The sequence below is a fragment of the Pteropus alecto genome, unplaced genomic scaffold (genome assembly GCF_000325575.1).
Source record: "Pteropus alecto unplaced genomic scaffold, ASM32557v1 scaffold42, whole genome shotgun sequence".
Lineage (NCBI taxonomy): Eukaryota > Metazoa > Chordata > Mammalia > Chiroptera > Pteropodidae > Pteropus > Pteropus alecto.
The window spans coordinates 6,793,117-6,813,933 of record NW_006434825.1 but is presented as its reverse complement, the minus strand read 5'-3'; positions in this window follow the sequence as shown (position 1 = coordinate 6,813,933).

Sequence of the window (20,817 nt, the reverse complement as noted above, 5' to 3'; positions counted from 1 at the left end):
AGTACCATTCATTTATTTTTGCTTTTACTTCCCTTGCCTTTGAGGTCAAATTCATAAAATCCTTTTTAAGTACAAGGTCCTTGAGCCAAGCATCTTATTTTTAAAATGTATAAAGAATAACATTTCACGTTTTGTTACACTTGGAAATTCTGCTCACTTAGAACTCAATATCAAAAAATCAAATGGGGATTCACACTGTGAATGCCAGTCATCATTATCTTTATAGGCTTGAGATTCAATCATTCATTCACTAATCTATTCATTTTCACTATCTTTATTTAGTTCACTCATGTATTTCATTTCTACTTGATAAAAAGCCAAAAAGCCAACTTTTTTCATAAAGGACCAGATAATAAGTATCTTAAGTCTTTGCAGGCTATGTAGTCTCTGTCACAATGATTCCACTGTGCCATAATAACAGGAAAGCAGACATAGACAATACATAAAAAACAGGTGTAGTTATGTTACAATAACTTCATTTACAAAAACAGGTGGAAAGCCAGATTTTGCCCCTGAGCTATAAGGCCGGCCCCTGCTTTAAACAAAAAACAGATACAATTTGAATTGAGCAACTGGTATCATGGCAATATATGTACTTGATTATTCTGTTTAATCCTCACACACACACAAATCCATTCCATTTGCAGAACGTAGCAGAAAACACGACACAGATTCCACGTTTTCACATATTTTAAATTTTTTGTGTAGGAAGAAATTCAACAAATCAATATAAAAATAAGTAAATTATATAAAGAAAAAGCAGAGTAAAGGCAGAATAAAGTGATGGGATTCTCTTTTAAATAGATTAGTCCTGAAGTTCTGTACGATAAAATGATAATATGAGTAGAGACCTGAATAAAGTGTGGATATGCTCCTCACGGATATTTGAAGAGCAGTGTTTCAAGAAGAGAGAGAAAGGACTCGTAATGGGAACTGTGCTTGGCTTGTGAAAGGAATGATCAGGAGGTTAAGATGAGTGGAGTGAAGTCAGCAAGATGGCCAAATAAGAAGTTCCCTGTTCATCTCTCGCATCGACGACACTAATTTGGAATCTGTGCGCAAACAAAAGTGCATTGTGACAGACTGTGAAACCTCGACACATTCCAAGACCAAGGAGAACCACTTTGGGAAGTTATTTCAGAAGGCAGGCTCCCTCCCAAGTGCTGACCTACCCAGCATGCTCCAAGGTACAGATCCTGAAATAGTTTTGTACTCATGAAACCTGGCCTACAGCCCTGTGTGGCCTTGGTCCTCTCACTAGCCACATACGCCAAGGGACTGCGGGAGAATAAGGCCTACCCACACTGAGGGTATTAGGCACACAGACCTCAGTCCCAGCTGTGAACCCAGCCACACTTACCTGGGCCCCTGGTAAGAAGCCCACCGACTGTGTTCCCCTGTGCAGACCCGGCCATCTGTGAACCCCAGTGACATACAATTTGTAAAAAAAATACTCTGACAGGTTTTTCTGTTACAAGGGGGCAGTATAACCACTTAATTTCTCATTTAGGGGAGGAAAAAAAGTACAGCTCGCTGCCAATGTTTATTTTTAAATAAAAACTCTTTGAGGCTGAAGCAAATCTGACTGGTTTTCAATGTGACAATAAAATATAAAAACTGTTCTTGGAGTTATTGCTAAAGAGAACTTGTCTCTAATCCTAACGTAACAGAAATGTATACATAAATCGGATTCATCAAATGAATCTTCGGCTAAAGAACGATGTTAACATCACGCGTAGGAATGCTATATTTTCTAGGATTTGACATTTTCAGTGATTGAGAATTACTGTATTTTGTAAATGGAAATACCACTACTAAAAACAGAATGCTATAAGTAGAATGATGCCATTTGTTTCCAAAGACTATCGATATACGAGAGCGATGCGAAAATAATAATAAAAGTGAGCTATTCCGTGGCAAACACTTAGGAGTAAGGTTACTTCTGTAATCCATGACCTATCTCTGGGTAAACGCTGCAGCCTCAAGTGCCACCAGAGAGTATTCTTGGGGCAAACGAGAAATGGGTTAAACTTCTACTGTGTAGTCGGCAACAGATTATAATCGCAGGCTTTGAGATACTAGTGGAAAAAGGAATGACAAAAATTTGGATAAGTTTTCAAGAAGTATATTATTACTTTATATTACCTGGTACCAAAAATGAATCCAGAGGTATTAAGGAACCTGTTCAAGTTAAAATAGCTAGGAATTATCAGGATCCATAATATTCTTAGCTCCAAAATCTCAGTCAATATTGTTTTAAATTAAATCCCTCCCTCAATCACTCATATATTTAAATTTGGGTAAGTGGTAAGAAATGATAGGAAGATACATATTTCTGAAATCAAACTGTCCCCCACAATTTTCTTCCCCTGACCATGCAACAATTCCTGTTTTCTAGAGAATTAATTACCTAGTTTTTGCCTATTATTCCTTGGGCAATATGATATCTGAGCAAATGCGGAAATTCTGGTGCAGAGGGAGCAGAATAGGAAGATAGTAAAGGAAAGGCTTATAAATAGCAAACATACACACGCACACGCACACGCACATGCACACACGCGCACACGCGCACACGCGCACACACACACACGCACACGCAGTTTTCCAACACCGCTCTTGAGGTTACAGCCCAGTTTTTATCATAGATTTGAGGAGTCTTCTAACTCTCTCCCTAATCCAGCCAGTTCACACCTCCCCAGTTTAGCCCAGTAACCTCCCAGAATATGTGGAGCAAGAATTCGGAAGGGACAGATCCTCAAGTCAGAGCCAACAGTCGGTCGTGAGAAAATCCAGACCAGAGCCCAGAAGCCAGAAGTAAACGAGGCAGCGTTTCTCAGCACAGCAGAGCATCACCTGACTCACAGGACAGCCTGGTTCTGAATTCCCTTCGATTCTCACCCTGGAAAACTCATCAATGTGGCCAACATTAATATTCCAGTGTATGAGCACCCGATGCTTATCATAGTTATTTAAGTAGCGTTCAAACTATATTTTTAGCTATATGTATTTTTATCGATATACATCATTTTTTATCAAATGAAGAACAAGTCTTACGTTGAAGCTGTAGCAGATAAACCTTAGTCCTCGGGTGGTAGAATTCTGAGGTGTGTTTCACACTTCCTTGAGGAGCGAGTTCCTTGGCAGCATTGAACCCCATTTGTCCACAATCGTAACCTGATTGCTAACACACGCTCTGTTGGCTTTCTTTACTTCCCAGCCTTCTCCTTTACCCCTTGGGTGCTTCCTGGGAACACCCTGCAAATAAACTATTTAAATTTACATCCTTGTCCCACAGTCTGATTCTCGGGATCCCAACCTAACACAAAGATGATGTTGAACTCCGATGTGCATTTAGTATGTTGTGAATTGGGGACCCTCCTGTCTTCCCTCCAGCACAGTCTTAGGCTCTCCAATCAACATGATTTGAAAACCTCTTCACTGGTTTAATGGTAAGGAGTTTGGATGCTCGAATTATATACACTGCAGTTCTAGCTGAAGTTCTTCCATGCATGACTTTAGCAAAGTCAATTAATATCTCCTAAATGTAAGTGTCTTCATCTCTCTTTGCACTAATGATAATCTTTCCACCTCACTTATGCTCATTCTAACTCAGAAATCACCAGGTAATTTAAATCCTACAGCTTTCGCAGTCATGTCTTCCTTATTAAAATATGAACTACATACCAATCTATCTTGACATATGTTTACACAGCATATGCCTTTTATTTATATTTAAATAAAAAAATCCTATCTCTAGCTTTAGGGATTCAATACACAGACATGTATCTGATATCACAATACTCATGACTCCCACTTGGAATCTACATCTAATCAAACTTTGATTTTTCTATAAATAGAGTTCCATCCTTCTTTGTTATGCTGGAACATTCGGCATAACCAAGTGTGTTTATTCTGCAGTGACTCCACTAGGAGTTAAGTTTCAGTTCAGCTCAGCCTCATCACTGAATTCCTAACCAGAATTCCTTGCTTGGAGTATACTGTTTTTTTGGGGGGGGGGGGGGGGGGGTTTGGGGGGGGGGGGTTTTTTTTCTTTTTTTTTTTGTTTTTTACTTTATAGCTTCTAAGTCTGACTTTTGGGGTCTTCCAGAAGTTCTGCCAGTTATTTAACATCCTCTGATAATCTATTTTTCCATTAAAATAGAGTAGGGTCTGCTTTTTGTAACCAAAAAACCAAAACTGTTAAGTATCTAACAGCAGTGCTTAATATATGGCAAAGACGCAATAGATTAATCACTGAATATATAATATAAAACCTCTGGGTTTCAGAATAGTTGATGAAAATGCCTAGAAAATTCTAGTGGCTTATTCTTTCCTCAAACAAATCAAAATACGTAAATATGTCCAAAGTATCCTTTGCAGTTCTCCCGATTTTTTCTAGAATCTCTGAGCTACAAAAGAAACGGAGTTCTAAAACTGAATATAAGTACTTCAGTGCCTCAAATGAATCTTTAAAACCCTAATTTTTATGTCTAATGCCAGCCAGATCAACAACAAAAAACAATATGCACTTCTCTTTTAATAAGTCTTTGTAGTTCTCCTTCAAAGGGTATAATTCATAATCAAATTAGGCTTGTTTACTCTTCATATGCATTTCACATGTTTACCTTGAGAAAATATTTTCCCTATTTTAAAATAATCCCAACTTTCTTCAATTTGGCTTATATCTTTTAAAGTAACTTGATCAAACATGAACTAGGGTAAAAGAAAAACCACAAAAATGTATTTCTTAATTTCTATAAAAACCTCTTTTCAAATTAAGTACTAAATAGCTATTGAGTTGCTACTAAGAAATGTTCCCCCAAGAAGCGTTAAGTTCCTTGCATAATTAAATTGGAGAGAAACCATATATTTTTTTTTGCTATATATTGAAACATTATGTCTTACATATCACTAGGTGATGGATTGTATTGACAAAAAATATGCATAATTTAGGTGTTATAAAAACAAGAAATCCCAAATTTATCATCTAAACTACAATTTATCCTGTAACAGAACAATTCTTTTTGAATGTAGATGTATTAGGCATAATATATTTAAACAAAAGTACATTATTCTCAACCAAGGTTTGTCAAAGATACTAATTTAAGGTTCTGGAGAGAGGAGAAAAGTGTTGAAATATAGGCGTATGTTTATTATGTTAAACTGCATTTGAAATTTCGATATTGGACTTTGGAAAGTATTTTAATTTTAATCTCTTTACCTTTTTTTGTTCTTTTTCATAAAATATTCCTCCAGTGGAAACTCCAAAATACATATGAAACTCTTAAGACATGGCTAAAGAACCTAAGAAAAGGGCTTTTAATTCTTACCACAATTTTCTAAGCACAATCCAACCTTTACTCTAAAAAGGAAGGAGGTGGACTCACTCAAAAGTTCAGCTTGTATATCCGGTCAACTTCAATTATCATGAGCAATATTAAAGAATCTTTAGCCGCAAGATAAACGTGTGTTCCTTAAGCAAGGAAATCATATAGAGGAAAGTATGACCTGGCAAATATTAAAATATTTTAAGAGGATCCTTAATTTTTAAATGTGATATGAGAGTTATATTTAAACTATTTTACATTTCCCATCAGAAAGACTCATTTTACATTTTCTTATATCCTGTTATCAGAAAAGTGGCCTCTTTTCATGCATTTTCACCACCCTGAATGACTTCATAATTGTCCACATCCTAGGTTTGTCAAGATAATGGAGGTAGTAAATACTTCCAACTTTGGAAGCAAATAAACTATTAGGATTCTTTGCTTTTCCTTTTCTTCTCCTTTGCCAGAATATGTTCTGTGTTAAAAGTAGGCAGAAGACTGAGTGCACTGCAGAGCACTATTGTCCCCCTGAAATCTTCCTTATCCGGCATATAGTATATACTGAAATACACCAAGGATGCTTCCCAAGGGAAAGTGACATTTAAACCCTTGCTAGCATTATGAGCAAATGCCATCACTGCAGCATTCACCAGAATGCAAGTCTGTTTCTACTTAAAAGATTCTGCACAAATACATATAAAATGCATCTTGACACTCTCTCAAAAAAGCGGGTGATCTTTCTTGATTTGTAGTGACTGTTAAGAAAACAATCAGAAAATCACCCCTAAAGGTTTTGCTGCTTGGGAGACCACTCCTGGGAACATACAGAATCTCAGTTATGTGTCACTTCACAGTCGCAAAAGAAACTTGATAAATTTAACAAGAGATTGTCTTAATTATTCTGATAATTCTACTACTATTTCTAGGAGCTGTTTATGATAAGAAGACACAAGACAATGCCTTATTTTCTCCTGAGGCTGATTTATATTCTGAACTGACAATAGTTATGTAATTCATCTTAGTAGTGAATATGAATAATTATTTATTTATAATATTGTATGAGATATGATGGCCATATTTCCCAATTGTAAAGTCAATGAAATAGCCTTTAAAGTACTTTCTATAACTTGTGATTAGATACATATAAAAAAAAATTTTATAAGAAAATGCAAATTAAGTTTTATTGCTCTATGACTGATGAAATACCTTTCATGGGGAAAAAGTACAATTACTTACAATTGAGACTATCCTTGAAAATGCGAAATAAAATATTACACTGATGATTCAGAAATCAAAATGGGTCAGACCAATCAAGTACACATCTTGAGATTAGTATTTGGTCAAGAAAGGAGGTGAGGAAAGATAGGAGGAAAAGTTTGGAGAAACGAAGACACAGTGAAAAGAAAAGCAACAGGGTAGAGAAAAGAATCTCTCAGAAGTGTAGAAAACAGGTTTGGCCATGAAAGGTATAGTTGGGTTAAAGGGTCCCCAAAGCCAATGTAAGGCTTCTGGACTACTACTGTCGATGGCAGACACACCAATGTGCCACCCAGATACCACCTCCATAACAGACCTGTGTGTGGGTCCTGCTCCTGAGGGTTCTGTGAGCAGGCAGCTTTCAGCTCTCAGCCCCCTCAGGGGTTTCCTGTGCTGCAGTCTCCCTAAACAAAGTCACACAGACCATGAAAGAGTCATGTGGGAATGGAAAGGGCTGAATATCTTGACCCATCCTGGGACAACTCTGAAGGAGCTTGCTCTGAGGGATGGCCAGGGCTCCTATTACAAATGCATCACAGTTTAACCTCACCTTCTGTCCATTCCTGTTCCCCTCTCCTCCCTTCCACAGGTGTTGGTCTCAAGTCACTCCTTAATATAAATGACCTGCAAACTAAACTCCATCTCAGAGCTTCCCTGGCTTCCCCAGGAAACCAACTTGTGACCCCATAGGGTCTGGAATAAAAAAAAGGATATTTGTCAGAGAGTTTAAATAAACTTTGCTTACTTAGCTTAACTTTAAACAAAGTAAAGTTCTTTAAAATATATGAGACACCGTAGGCAAGGAAGGGGGTGCAATAGATTGGCTAAAATGGAAAGCTATTTATTCTTTTAAATTACATCAAACTTTGAAAGAACAGAGATCGACCATTAGCTATCTCCACTCTTTTAATTGTTCAACTACTTCCCACAATAGTTAATTATGCTTTTTGAAAATTAATAAGCCCACCTAAATTATCTTGATTTTAATAGCACTGAGGAATTTAGATTGTGCTTCTGGCTGCCCAGATCTTAGAAAGGTAATAGCTTATTTCATATCTGAAATAGCTTATTTCATATCTTTGTCATACCTCAGTAGTTAACTTTGTGTTTTAGAAAATAGGTCCTGTATCTAAGTACATATTCTTGTCCTTGTTCTAATTTCTCAAGGTAATGTAGGATATTAAAAAAGAAAAAAGAAAAAATATAGCCCTTAAAATAAGGGAAACTTGGGTTTAAATGTAGTCTCCCACTAACTAGCTATAAAATATTTACCAAATTTGTTATTATTATGATTTAATCTTTAGACCAAGGATAAAAACCATTTATTTGTTTCATTTGAAAATTTAAATCCACTTGAATAATGGATGCTCTATTGAGAAGTATTCTGAATCTATACCTGTCTATTTTTTAAAGAAAAACTCACATGGTACCCAGTGGCTCATTGGAGCTGACTCATAAAGATTTGCAAGAGCCAATTAGGAATTGTCTGAACTGGTTGTTAAACAGAGACATTATTAAAAATTAAATAATGTAAATGAACAATTAAATTATATTACAAAGGTAAGAAATAATGTAAATGAACAATTAAATTATATTACAAAGGTAAGAAATATCAAAATGTATTGCATCTTAATTATTATACCACATTTTAATAATATCTATGTCCTTGAGGTTATTTACATTTATTATATCTGTAGAGTGGAAATCTGTGTTACAAAGGCTGCTGTGCCATTCTTTCCAACTTCGTGCTTGGTGATGCCACACTGAAACTCCAAACGTGCCATGGCGGGAGTCTTTACACCCCAGAAAGTAGTAAATGCTGCAGATCAAGGCCCCTCCCCGCATTTGCCCCCCACCCAAAGCAAGTTGTTAAACGTTTATTAGCACACCACTATAAAGTATTTATTGTGTGACAGACATTTTTCTAAGCACTTAACTCATATTAAACCCTTTAATTTTATCCTCAATAAGCACATTGAAATAGCTGTTATTATCTTACTCTGCAGATAAGGATCCTAGGACAAGCTGTTTATCTTCTGAATGTCTATGGCCCACACACCACAAGTGGCAGAGCCAGGATTTGAATGTGGGCAAACCTCGCCTCACAGACTGCTCCAAAACTCTTCACTCCATTGTACACACTGTGGTTCCATCTGCCTGAGAAGGTGGACTGAAGAGCAGCCAGAGACATATTATGTTAGTCTATGTGAATGACATTCTCTACATCTGTGTGGAGCATAGTGTGTGCTACACCTGGCAAACGGTGTTTCAGTTACCTCATCTGAAAAATGTGGACAGAAATCATCTCTACTTCTGTTGAGGTGAGGCTGATATCAGATAATACACATAAAGCATTTAGCACAGTGTCTGACACATGGCGAGGCCCTTAATCTTAGTTGTTTTCCTATTTTGTTATAGGTTCTTTGAAGATTATCATTTTGTGCAACTGTAGTAATTTTATAGAAGCCATAATTTTCTTGCAAATTAAACAAGTTAGAGAAAGAATGAAAACGCTAAAGGAGGGTAAGAAATATAGTAGACAATAAAGGAAAGGGTGGTTAGAAAAGAGAACGATGGGAAAATCATGGGCATGGAGAACTTGAGAAAATATTCTACAATGAAGTTAGGAGAAAAATGATGGAAGAGGCTCAGGACCTTTTATTAAATGTCCGAATAATCTTAATGCTGATAACGCTATTATTAATAAATTTCAAGATTACTTATAACCAGGGCAAATAACTTGGCCTTCCTATAGCACCCACTCTTATAGCCCTTCCCAAAGAGTCTCGTAATGTATTTATATGTGTTTGCTAAGATAGATTGTTTTGAAAGCAGGAACCTTATTTTATGTCTGATCAAATTTTTATTACCTAGCAATTTCTGTAACATAGATAGAACTCAATAAAAGTTGAAGTTAAATATTAAAATTTAAAACATTTAAATAAAGAGGCCATATGTCTTGCAAATTTTCCATAACATGGATACATTTAAAAAAATCATATATTCTCATTATCCTTGAAATCCATTTTGTGGTGATTTAAAAGCTGATGACTATTCCATAAAATGATATGCTGAAAATAATATCCATTTTATGGCATATAATTCAAAATTAATTTTTATTGTAAGTCTTTGCCCTAAGTAATGATCTTTCAAAACTGAGAAGGAGGGTTGGCAGAAACTCTTGCTGTGCTCCTAAGTTGGTTGTTGCCTGCTGATCAATTCCACTCAAATTAATTTAGGTCACTTGGCACATTTTTACTAAACATCACACTATTAAAAATGTAAAATATGCCAAGCCAGCTATTGAGAGGAAAGTATTTCAGTGTGCGCTGCACTTAAGCTTTTATTGGTACATAATTATGAAATACATGATAAATAGAAAACATAAATCTAAACATAATTATTGAGTAACATTGCAAGAGAAGAAAAGGGGATTTTTTCAGAGGAGAATTTATGATTATTAATTATTGAGAGATATGTCACAGAAACACTTAAGTTCTGATTGGAAATCAGCATGCTTCTCGTTGTCACGCTCCCAGGTTCTGCTTGAAACTCTCATTCAACACAGGGACATGTTTGCAGTGAGAAGGCGTTAGGACCAGGATTTGACCAGCAGGCTTTTCCATGAGTTAGACTACTGAGTAATTTCTATTTATATCTTAACAACTGATGTCCTGAATTAAGAACTTATTTTCATTATAATTAAAATTTCAGGGTATAGTTATTTAAGTCATTTAAAACATATAAGACCCTATGCTAGATACAATGGCCAAAATGGTACATTCAATTATTCATTGATTCAACAACAAAAATTGTGAATATATCTAATATACACCTGAAATTATGCTAGTTTCTGGGAATATAACAGTAAAACACAGCTCCCTTCTTTAAAGAACTAATTAAAATAGGATCCTTCTGTAAACAGAAGACCATATGGATCAGGGGAAAGAGCACTGATCCATATGGTCTAAATCCAGTAGATTTAGACAGACCTGTGTTTTAACCCTGAACTCTTCTATCTATTGTAGATATAAATCAGATAAAATTGACAAAACTGGTTCCTCATCTTTAAAACTGGTGGAATGTCTAACTCATAGGATAGTTGTGAGAATAAAATAAGGCACTTTGAGAATCCAGCACAGTGTCGAACACGTTACAGACATGGAATCGATATAATTGTTAATCCTATTCTCATTGTTAAGTTTCCTAGCATTTACACCGGTTGTTATAAATACATTTTGTATCAATATATGATGTGATATTTATTAATCCTCATATTATGCATTATTTGTTCTCTATACAGACAGTTCTTTCGAATATTAACGTGTCATTTTCTCCATCCACCTGTAGCTTTATTTAGCAGTTTTCTTATGATCTTAAGATTCAGGGAAATAAATATATAATTGTTATTACATTACTTAAAGAAAACCTTATTTTAACATAACAGTATGACATTCTATAGTTGTTTAAATGACAAGAAATATAGATTATTAACTCACTAAGCAACTTATGGATAGACACTATTTGGGGGAAAAGTGGCCTTGACTATCAGAGAAACAGAAAAATATTTAAATTTGAAGATGCCATAAATTTAACCAAGCTTACGGACCTATTTTTATATATTTTTGCAATAGAGAAGGGAGAACAGAGGAATATTAAATAAATTATTATGTATGCGTATCCTCTATATATTACGCATGGCACTCACAAACTAGATATATCAGGACAGTAAAGAGGTAAGGTACATGGTGTTGCCATTAATTTTGCTATGAGAAAGATGAAAAACATGAGAAAACAGGCAGCTGAGCTTAAGTTTTTGAAACGTCACATGACATTTGTTCCAGATCACATCATGGGTTAACAGATCTTTTAAACTCAAATCTATGAGTCTAGAATCTTTTCTTGGAAGATCACTGCTCTGAAACCAGTTATCAGGTTTTAGGTAGAATAAGGCTATAGAATAAATCCAATGTTGCTACATGATTATATACATTTTTACTGCCTCAAATGTAATCGGGTCCTAATAATCATAGATGCATCTTCCTTTCTAAACATAAGAATAAATTAAACTTCAAAGCTTATATGTGGAACATATTTTTGTTATAAGTGGTAAAGCATAATTGGTAGTGGGCTGAATTATTATCTATTTTTCTGCAACAATACACAGTTTGTGAAGTTTTATTTTTATTTATTTTCAGAAATGACTTACAGATAAACTAACATGTATTTAACTTCTGAGACTTGCATTCTCCCCTATGGCTAGCAGCATGTGCGTCAGGTTTTATGATAACCTATGTAAAATGTATAAGGCCAATTGGAGCCTTTTCTAAAATGAGTCAGTCCTAAATGGACTTGCACTTTAATTGGAGAGGAAGAGAGCTTTGGATGTAATACTTGTTATTGTTCAATATTTCTGGATGACTAAGAAAGGTGCAGCAAAGCTTTTCTATTAAGCAGTCCTCAGAAAGCTAGTCTCAGACTCAATCCCTCTCCCTCCAATTCTAATTGTTAATTCATGTGTAAATACTAATCCACCTCAAGAAGTGGCAATGAATGTTATCCGATATAATGTGCATGATGTGTGGTGAACTGAAGCTCTGTTAATATGTTCAAAGATCAACTGTGGTTTGCTGTGTATTAGTGCATTCCCCTCCTCTATTAAGAGAAAAGAAAAAACAGCTAAGACCGGGCTGTATGGCACATTGGCTTCTCATAATTTGTGCTGCTATCTTTCTGTCAGCATTATTTCCTTTGGTTTATCACTTGCAGCAAACAGATTAGTAAACACCATTAGCTTGAGTCTAGTAACTGCAATCAAATTATCTCTGACCAGAGAAATGACCACACAAGAGATCACTTGCCACTAATGGGATCAGAGTATTCTACTGAAGAGAAAACCCTGGTTATAATTGCTGAAGGATAACGTATTAAGAATTAAAAAATAATAATAATTATAATTTCCAGGAATCAACATTATCGCCTCAAAACCAAGCAAATCTTCACTGTAAAAATTGATTTGATTTTTAGAGTACTTGGAAAAGACAGGAATCCAAGCCTGATAAACAGAAGCTTAGGGTGGCAGTGGTGGCTGGGCAAAGTGGCAGGAGTTACTGGAGTAAGGATAAGATCTGGTGTAAACGTATACATAGTCTGGAGTATCATGGAGTCAGGCAAACTCCTTTGTAACTGCCTTTCAAAAGACAGAAAAGTGATCCAAGATTCATATCCATGCTCTGAAGGGCAATACTCAATTCATCAGACATATTTTAAAAAGTTTCCCGAACTTTAGAGAGGATTACTAAGAATTCATAATCTCCTACACACACATTATATCTTTAAGATGGGATACTTCCCAAAGTCTATTGCCTCGTAACTTTCTAAGCCACAGCTGAACCACAGGGAAGACACTGTCATTTATAGTCCAAGAAACATCATTTTAGTTACACTGTTGTGCGGAAACTTCTTACAGAAGTGAGGTTAAGACAAAGAATTTGAGGCTTCCAGACAAATGGTAAGCTATTAATAATTTTAGATCTAATGTTTAATTACGTGCCTGATGCTTGAGAGTTTGAGTCTCATTGTGTAAAGCTATTTTAAGGATAAAATTTTCAAACTCTGATAGCATGAGTTGTTTATGTGGAATGAAAGTTCTTCGGAATTGAGCCCAATTATTTGTCCTTTTCTCCTTCAGAAATAAAATTCAATCTTTCCCAAAATGTCATTTTTCTCAAATAAATGTCTGTAAGAGTTTTTATATTCAAAACAGAAAACTCGCTTTGTACTCTGAGATAACAGGGATATGTTCATTCTTCCTGCTAGCGAAATCCCTGAGATGACAATTCAAAATGACTGAACCTCTTATCTTGAGAAATATTACCTGATAAATCAATAGATATGAAGTTGGATGAAATTTAGATATAAGATCAAAGGCAAGATTGATATTTTGTTAATCCTTTATACTAACAATTGTTAGAAAAGCAGGTGGTAAAAATATCTGACACATAATAATTTTTTAATTATCAGGTTGTCTAGATAAGGTACAAAATGGCATACTAATGCTGAAAAATCTGCTAAATCTGCTTCACCTAAAATCCTGGGAATTCAAAAACACAGCCAAAGTCAACAATAAGCAGTTCCTACCTGAAATATACTCAATTTAGGACTAACTCCAAATGTGTATCTTGTTTTGTAATGAAAATCATTACTAACTATTCTAACTTCCATTTTCCCCATTCAGAACATCACAAAAATGATAGTCAAAGATATATATTGCCACATAAGCAGAGATATCATTTCTTAAAAATGTGTGTCCAAATCATTTAGGTTGCTTGCTAAAATGCAGTATTACGGAGAAGAAGAAAAAAAAAAAGCCTAAACCAACAGACTCAGTACTTTCAGAGATAAGAGCTGAAAAATGTACATTTCAATCATCTCTTTAGATGACTTGTACATACATTACAGATTAAGGTCTATTGAGATAGAAATTTGGAAAAAAATTTGGACTTTGGGATAACTAGTTCCTTAGCTTATTGGTTTCTACTCTCTCTGGTCATTATGGGGGGTGGAAAAAAAAAAAAAAAGGAGAGTTGTACATTATTCATGCCCCAAGCAGCCACATGTGTTTATGGGAGTTCATTTGTTTTCACTCTTTCTTGTTTTCTGACAATTGTATTCAAGGTTTCACATTTTCCCAAGTACTGCTTTAGCTATATCACACAAATTTTGATGTGGAGTGCTTTTCTTGTTATTAAATTCTAAGTATTGCTCAATCCTTCTGGCTTCTTGATATGAAACTCAAAATGCACTTGCAAATAGAAACCATTTCCAAATAGTGGAATAGAAATAACAGAAATAATGGGATTACTATAGATAGCATTTCAAGTGTACTGGACATTAAATAAGGTTTTGGCTGTTGTCTGCAATCCCAAAGACTAATCCACCCATAATTCATATAGAACAATGAAGTACAAATTTAAAAAACAAGTATCTGTAAAAACAAATTCTTATAAAATATGAAGATAAAGCTGATGCCTGCTTATATTGGTAATGACTACATTTATTAGACAAAACCATACCTAATGTTGTAGCTTGAAGAATATTCAAATGCTGATTCTAGCTTTTTCTATATGTATTTTCTTTAGGTAGCTATATGGAGACAGCTTAACAGAAAAAGTGCTTTAAAAATTCCCTTTTTTCCTTTCTTCCCATGCTCTTGACTTACTAAGCCAGCATAATAGTTCGCAAACTTAAGTGGACAAAAATTGTAATCTGGTAGACCTTAACCTCCCCAGGTATTTTCTAAAGTTTGAGGCAGGCTAATATGTGGCAGGGAAGGCATTTTTGAGCAGAGAATCTGTTATCTCAATCATGGAAATATCCCACTGTCAGTGGAATTCCTTAAGTGAAGAGAATAGAACTTAACATAACAAAGTAAAAAACTGTCTAGAGAACTGAGCTACTAGTAATGAAACACATTAGTCTCCCTTTATCTGCAGGGGACACCTTCCAAGACCCCCAGTGCATGTCTCAAACCATGGATGGCATTTAAACCTATATACACTATGTTTTTTCCTATACATATAATCTATGATAAAGTTTAATTTATAAATTAAGCACAGTAAGAGATTAACAATAATAACTAATACTAAAATAGAACAATTGGTATACTCTAATAAACTTTTTGTGAATGTGCTCTCTTTGAAAATTTTAAATTTTGAAAAATTTCCAAAAAATTTCCACCCACAAATTTAATCCTTTTTTCCATCTTAACTAAGCACTTCTCATTCACTGTGGCCATAATCTTTGCAGTTTGAGGTGCAAGAGCAAACCTAATACAAATTTCTTTTTTCCTTCATCACAATTTCACGGATAGAAGATTCATTCTTACCGTAGCTCTTAGCAACCACAACATTTAATTTTTTTCTTTCCTTATTAAGTCAAGAACACCTTTTAACTTTAAGGGAGTACTTTACAGCCTCTCTTTGACACATCCAAATTGCCAGCATCTCTACTCTGGGCTTGGGGGCCGTTATTAAGTAAAATAAGAGTTATTTGAATACAAGCATTGATTGGCCATGATAGTCCATCTCATAACTAAGAGACTAACAAGCCGGTGGCATATATAACATGGATACGCTGGACAAACGAATGATTCAAGTCTCCCGTGGGATGGAGTGGGAAAGCTCGAGATTTCATCACACAACTCATAACAGTGTACGATTTAAAATATATGAATTTTTTACTTCTGAAAATTTTCCATTTAATATTTTCAGACTGCAGGTAACTGAAACCACAGAAAGCAAAACCGCAGATAAGGGGTGGTGATAATTGTAACCTATTAAAAAGATATCTTCTCGTTAATAAATTTGTGATCTTTTAAACTAGCTACACCTCAATTTTCTAATTCACTAATGTCAAATCAAAGGATCAGGCCATTTTCTGATTTTATTAACTGAGAAACTAAACTATTTCTAAACTCCAAACTCCACGTGGTTTTATATTTCAAATTCAAAATGGGAAAATACCAATTGTTCTTAGGTCATACATAAAAATACATAAAATAAAAATACATAAAAATGCATGACCAGCAGAACTGATTACAAATCCCTCAGAATTGATTAATGTCAACTTCTCATCAGAACACAAGGTTGTAAAGTCCAGTCAACTGGACACAGCCTCGCTTTAGTGAAAGTCAGCCGTTGATAGCTACAATGGAATAATCAATCCTGTCTGTTACAGGTCAATAAATCACAAAAAAGCCCTGCCACCTCTGAAGTCCTATAATCCCTGCATTCGTGATCCCTCTAACCCTGTATGAGATTATCCGTTTGATGTTTCAGAGAGACTGTTCCTTATTAGTTCAACATTCCTTTGCATTGGCAGCAAAATGAATTCGATTTTTTGTTTGTTCAAGTGTTAAATGGTGGTCTCATCTTTGATAATAGCAAAACTGTGTTAACTATATGGTCTCCTATGTTTTAAGGAGTACAAATTATATTTGGATTATCTAGTGTGGTGAATGGGGTCTATTTTTGTTAAAGAAATCATTAAGTAGGGAAACCTAAATAGGAGAATTGCACACATGCATGCATGTGCGTGCGCGCGCGCGCGCACACACACACACACACACACACACACACGCACAGGACCTGCTGTCATTAAGTATGGTTCCTTCTCTAATTAAAAAAGATATTAGAGCCAAATATTTAAAGAAAAAATGAGAGGAAGTGAATATTATATTAGTATGTTCCAGAGTTAAGGCTGTAAATACCAGCTTTAAAATGCTTCTACTAAAGAGCACTAGAAAAGAAAAAAGAGTCCAGAGTAATGATTTTTCTGACAATTATATATTTCTTTTTAGTGTCTAAACCACAATTTCCTGCTGGGAATTCTTTTCTTTGGGAGTTGTATTTCTAAAAGAAGATCTCAAGGCCAGGAGTATCTGTTAAATGCACCATAGACTGAGGAAGGAGGCACAATCAATCTGTGTATAAACCTCGATCTATCATATTGAGTATTTGATATTTACCCTGGGACATGATTACACGATGAACGTGTGTATGGTTTCCAGGAAGAAAAATAATTATCTGTGGATGGTGATGTGCAAGAGATTAGAAGAGAAAAAACTTCCATTGGAAGGAGTCTCTGTTTTTCCATAAATTATTTATGTGTAACTACTGAGAGGCTTGCAAGCATCATAATCAGGCAAGTTATATTATGGCTACTTAGGACCACAAAGCATTTATGGCTATTTGTAAAAAATAAAAGTAGGGACGAAAATGAGGATCTTTCAGGGTTTAATATAATCTTAGAGTAATTATTTTAGAAAAACCACATGGGCTCTTATATCTGTCTTTGGAGGGAAACAATAGACTAAATTAGCAGCTATATAGATCATATTTTAATTTAGATTCCTTTATCAATTACCTAATAAGAAAACAGTCATAAACGTCTCTTCAGATGTACTGTCACTAAAAAAACTAAAATAAAAAGTAAAAAAAAAAAGCTTCAAAATAAAGAAGAGAGTTACACTTATTGTCTATTAGAGATAAAAACAAATTTCCAAGTATGTTCTCAATTCATTCTCCCAACCTCCCAGGTTATAACTCTTAGAATTTCTTTTACACAGATAATAAAAAAGAGAAACAACAACAAAAAGACCCTGATAAATATGATGAAGATAAAAGGAATATTGACATACAATTATCAATGAAAATGGTAGCCTAAGAACCTCCAAAAATCTTCTTTGAAGCATTGTCCAATTTTCAACAAAAAAGTAAGAGACAAACTTAAAAATCAAAAAAGTATAGTCTATATACAGGAAAAAAGCAGGTAATAAAAATACTGCTTAAGGAAGCCTAGATGATGAACATAGTAGAAGTCATAGAAGTCATAATAATGTTTCTATAAGCAATCAAAGAAACAAATAAACTGTACTTCATCAAAATTAAAAACTTTTGTTCTTTAAGTAACACTAACAAGAAGATAAAAAGACAATCAACCGAATGAGAGAAAATATTTGTAAAGTCATATATCTAATAAGACCTGGTATCCAGAATATATAAATAACTCTTACGATTCAAAAATAAAGTAACAAATTTCCTAAACTAAATAAGGAGCAAATGGTGTGAACAGGCATTTCTTTAAAGAACATATACAAATGGCCAAGAATCACAAGAAAGATGCCTAACATCATTTGTCATTAGGCCACTGCAAATCAAAACCAAACGTGATACTATATCACACCCATTAGATATCTATAATCAAAAACACAAGCAAAAACGAATGCTAGCGAAGATGTGGAGAAACTGGAATCCTCATACATGACTGGCCAGAATGAAAACTGGTGAAGTTGCTTTAAAAGACCATTTGACAGTTTCTCAAACGTTTAACACAGAGTTACCATATGATCCTGCAATTCTTTATCTAAGTATATACCCAAGAGTACATGCGTTAAAACAGATAAAAAGAGCAGATCTTTGACAGGACATAAGACATGACAACGCTCTTTATAAATGTGATTATTTAACTGAGGGATTAACATTAATACTCTTAAAGAGAATGTATGGCATTTTATCAGAGAAGAGCAAGAAGACTAAATTCATAAAATATTACAAACTGAAGCCACTGTGATTATTTAATTGAATCACTTAACCTTATATAAAAAGTACACTGCAGTCTAACAAATTAATTGGAAGAGGGAGAAAGATAAGCTTAAGAAGTACAACGTTTTTTCTCGATTTCATTTCTGGCCATGTTAAGATCAAAAAAAAGAGAAAGCTACAGGACAGAGATTTTACAATATGCATCATCTGCATACTTAACCACATGTGTGAGAACTACTATATCAAGACTATTATTCACGTATATTCATTTAGCTTTAATTATTGACCAAAATGGTCTTAATATTCCCTTAACTTGACTAAACTTTAGACAAGTTTCTTCCTAATTATAACCTCTGACATCCGTTTTAGTAGACCATTTACCTTTAGAATATGGTTCTTGCAATTGTTAAGTTCTTTCTCTGCCTCTTTGAGATGTAAATCTTATAACCACCCTCCCTTCCCCCCCCAAAAAAGTCTTTCTCAAAGACGTGGGAGCCCTCCCTCTGAAATGTAATCATGTAGAATAATATAGCATTTCCATCTCCCAGGTTCTGTGGAATAGTAGCCTAACTTCAACAAGCAGCAACTAGCAAACATGCATGCCTAATCATATTGACCAACCTCTTCCATAACATCTTCCAGTACTTTTCCATAGCTCACCTCACTGTGTAAAAAACCTCCTGCCTTTCGTTTCAGCGAAGCTGAGTTCATTTCTCTCTCCTCAATTGCAATAGTCTACAACAAAGTCTTCCTTGTCATCTTTAACAAGTGTCTGATTCAACTCTCTTGAACAATATGAATGCAGATCTACAGAAATAGAATGGAAACCCAGATGTAGTCACACAAAACAAGGAAGGATGTGTCAGTGTGCAAAATATTTTCTGGAAGAAATATATAAAATTAATACAAATTTACTAAAAATCTGACCAGTGCTAATCAATTTATAATCTAAGGTACATAACAACAGGGACAGCCTCAGAAATAATAGAGTGGGCTAGTTAAGAGGCCTAAGAAAACCAATACAGCCAAAGCAGAAATGGTTGGGAACGAGATCAAGCAGAAATACAGTGGCATTTTTTTAGGTCAGTATTTTTAGGTATAAACATTAAGTGTCAAGATTTCCATACAGGTGCACACCAAGGGGAATAAAATTAGGAGGTCTGAAGTGCCCTCATTAATTCTGAACTGCTGATATAAAAGTCATTTCCTACTCACTGTTTTATAATTTTTAGCATAGATCATGCACAAATTTTGTTATATTCACACATAAGCATTTCATATGTCTCTGTACTATTGTAAATGTTACTTTATAAAAAAGTTATCTTCAACTGTTCTACGCTAGCGTATAGAAAAAAAATTGATTTGAGTGTACTGACATTGTGCCTTACAACCTTGCTGACCTTACTATCTAAGAATATTTTAGATTCTTTGAGATTTCCTATGTGAAAAATCATGCCATTTGTGGATACACTGTTTTAATTTTTACTTTCCAATCTCTATGACTTCTATTTTATTGAATTGTCTAGGATTTCTTGTACTAGACTGCTGCTACATTTGTAACTTGAAAAATAGGACCCACATTTGTATCAATTCTGTGAGACAAAAGAGAGAGACAAAAAATAATGGGGATTCTTTCAACACTCTTCAGTGCACAGGGGCCTTTTTTGCCAGTTCTGGCTAGAAAGATGGGTTTTCTCTGAGTTGCTTGCTGCTTCTGCCACAGATTGAGGGCTAGGCTCTATCTTCAGGGCATAGATTTGAGAGATCACAGAGGGATAAAAAGATTGAAAAATGAAGACTCCTTCACATTCTTCATCTTTCAGAGTCCCACTTTCCTGGTCCTCTGGCAAAAAATAAGGAGTCTCAGAATTCTTCATGCTTATGTTGCTTCATAGCACTGAGTCTGTCGTGCAATCTGGGGAAAAGGGGTTGAGAGAAATGTAGACCCCCCAAAAAGCAGTAAACTTTCTCCGTGTGTGTCACTTCTCTAAGTTTTAATTTCCTTCCAAATATGACTGTTTTGAAATTTGTAAGTAGTTGTTGTTTTGTTCAGAAATTTTAGTTCTAATCAGTGGGAGAAAGAGGCTATGATGAGTTTACTCCATTTTGCTTAGCACAGGAAGGGTTAG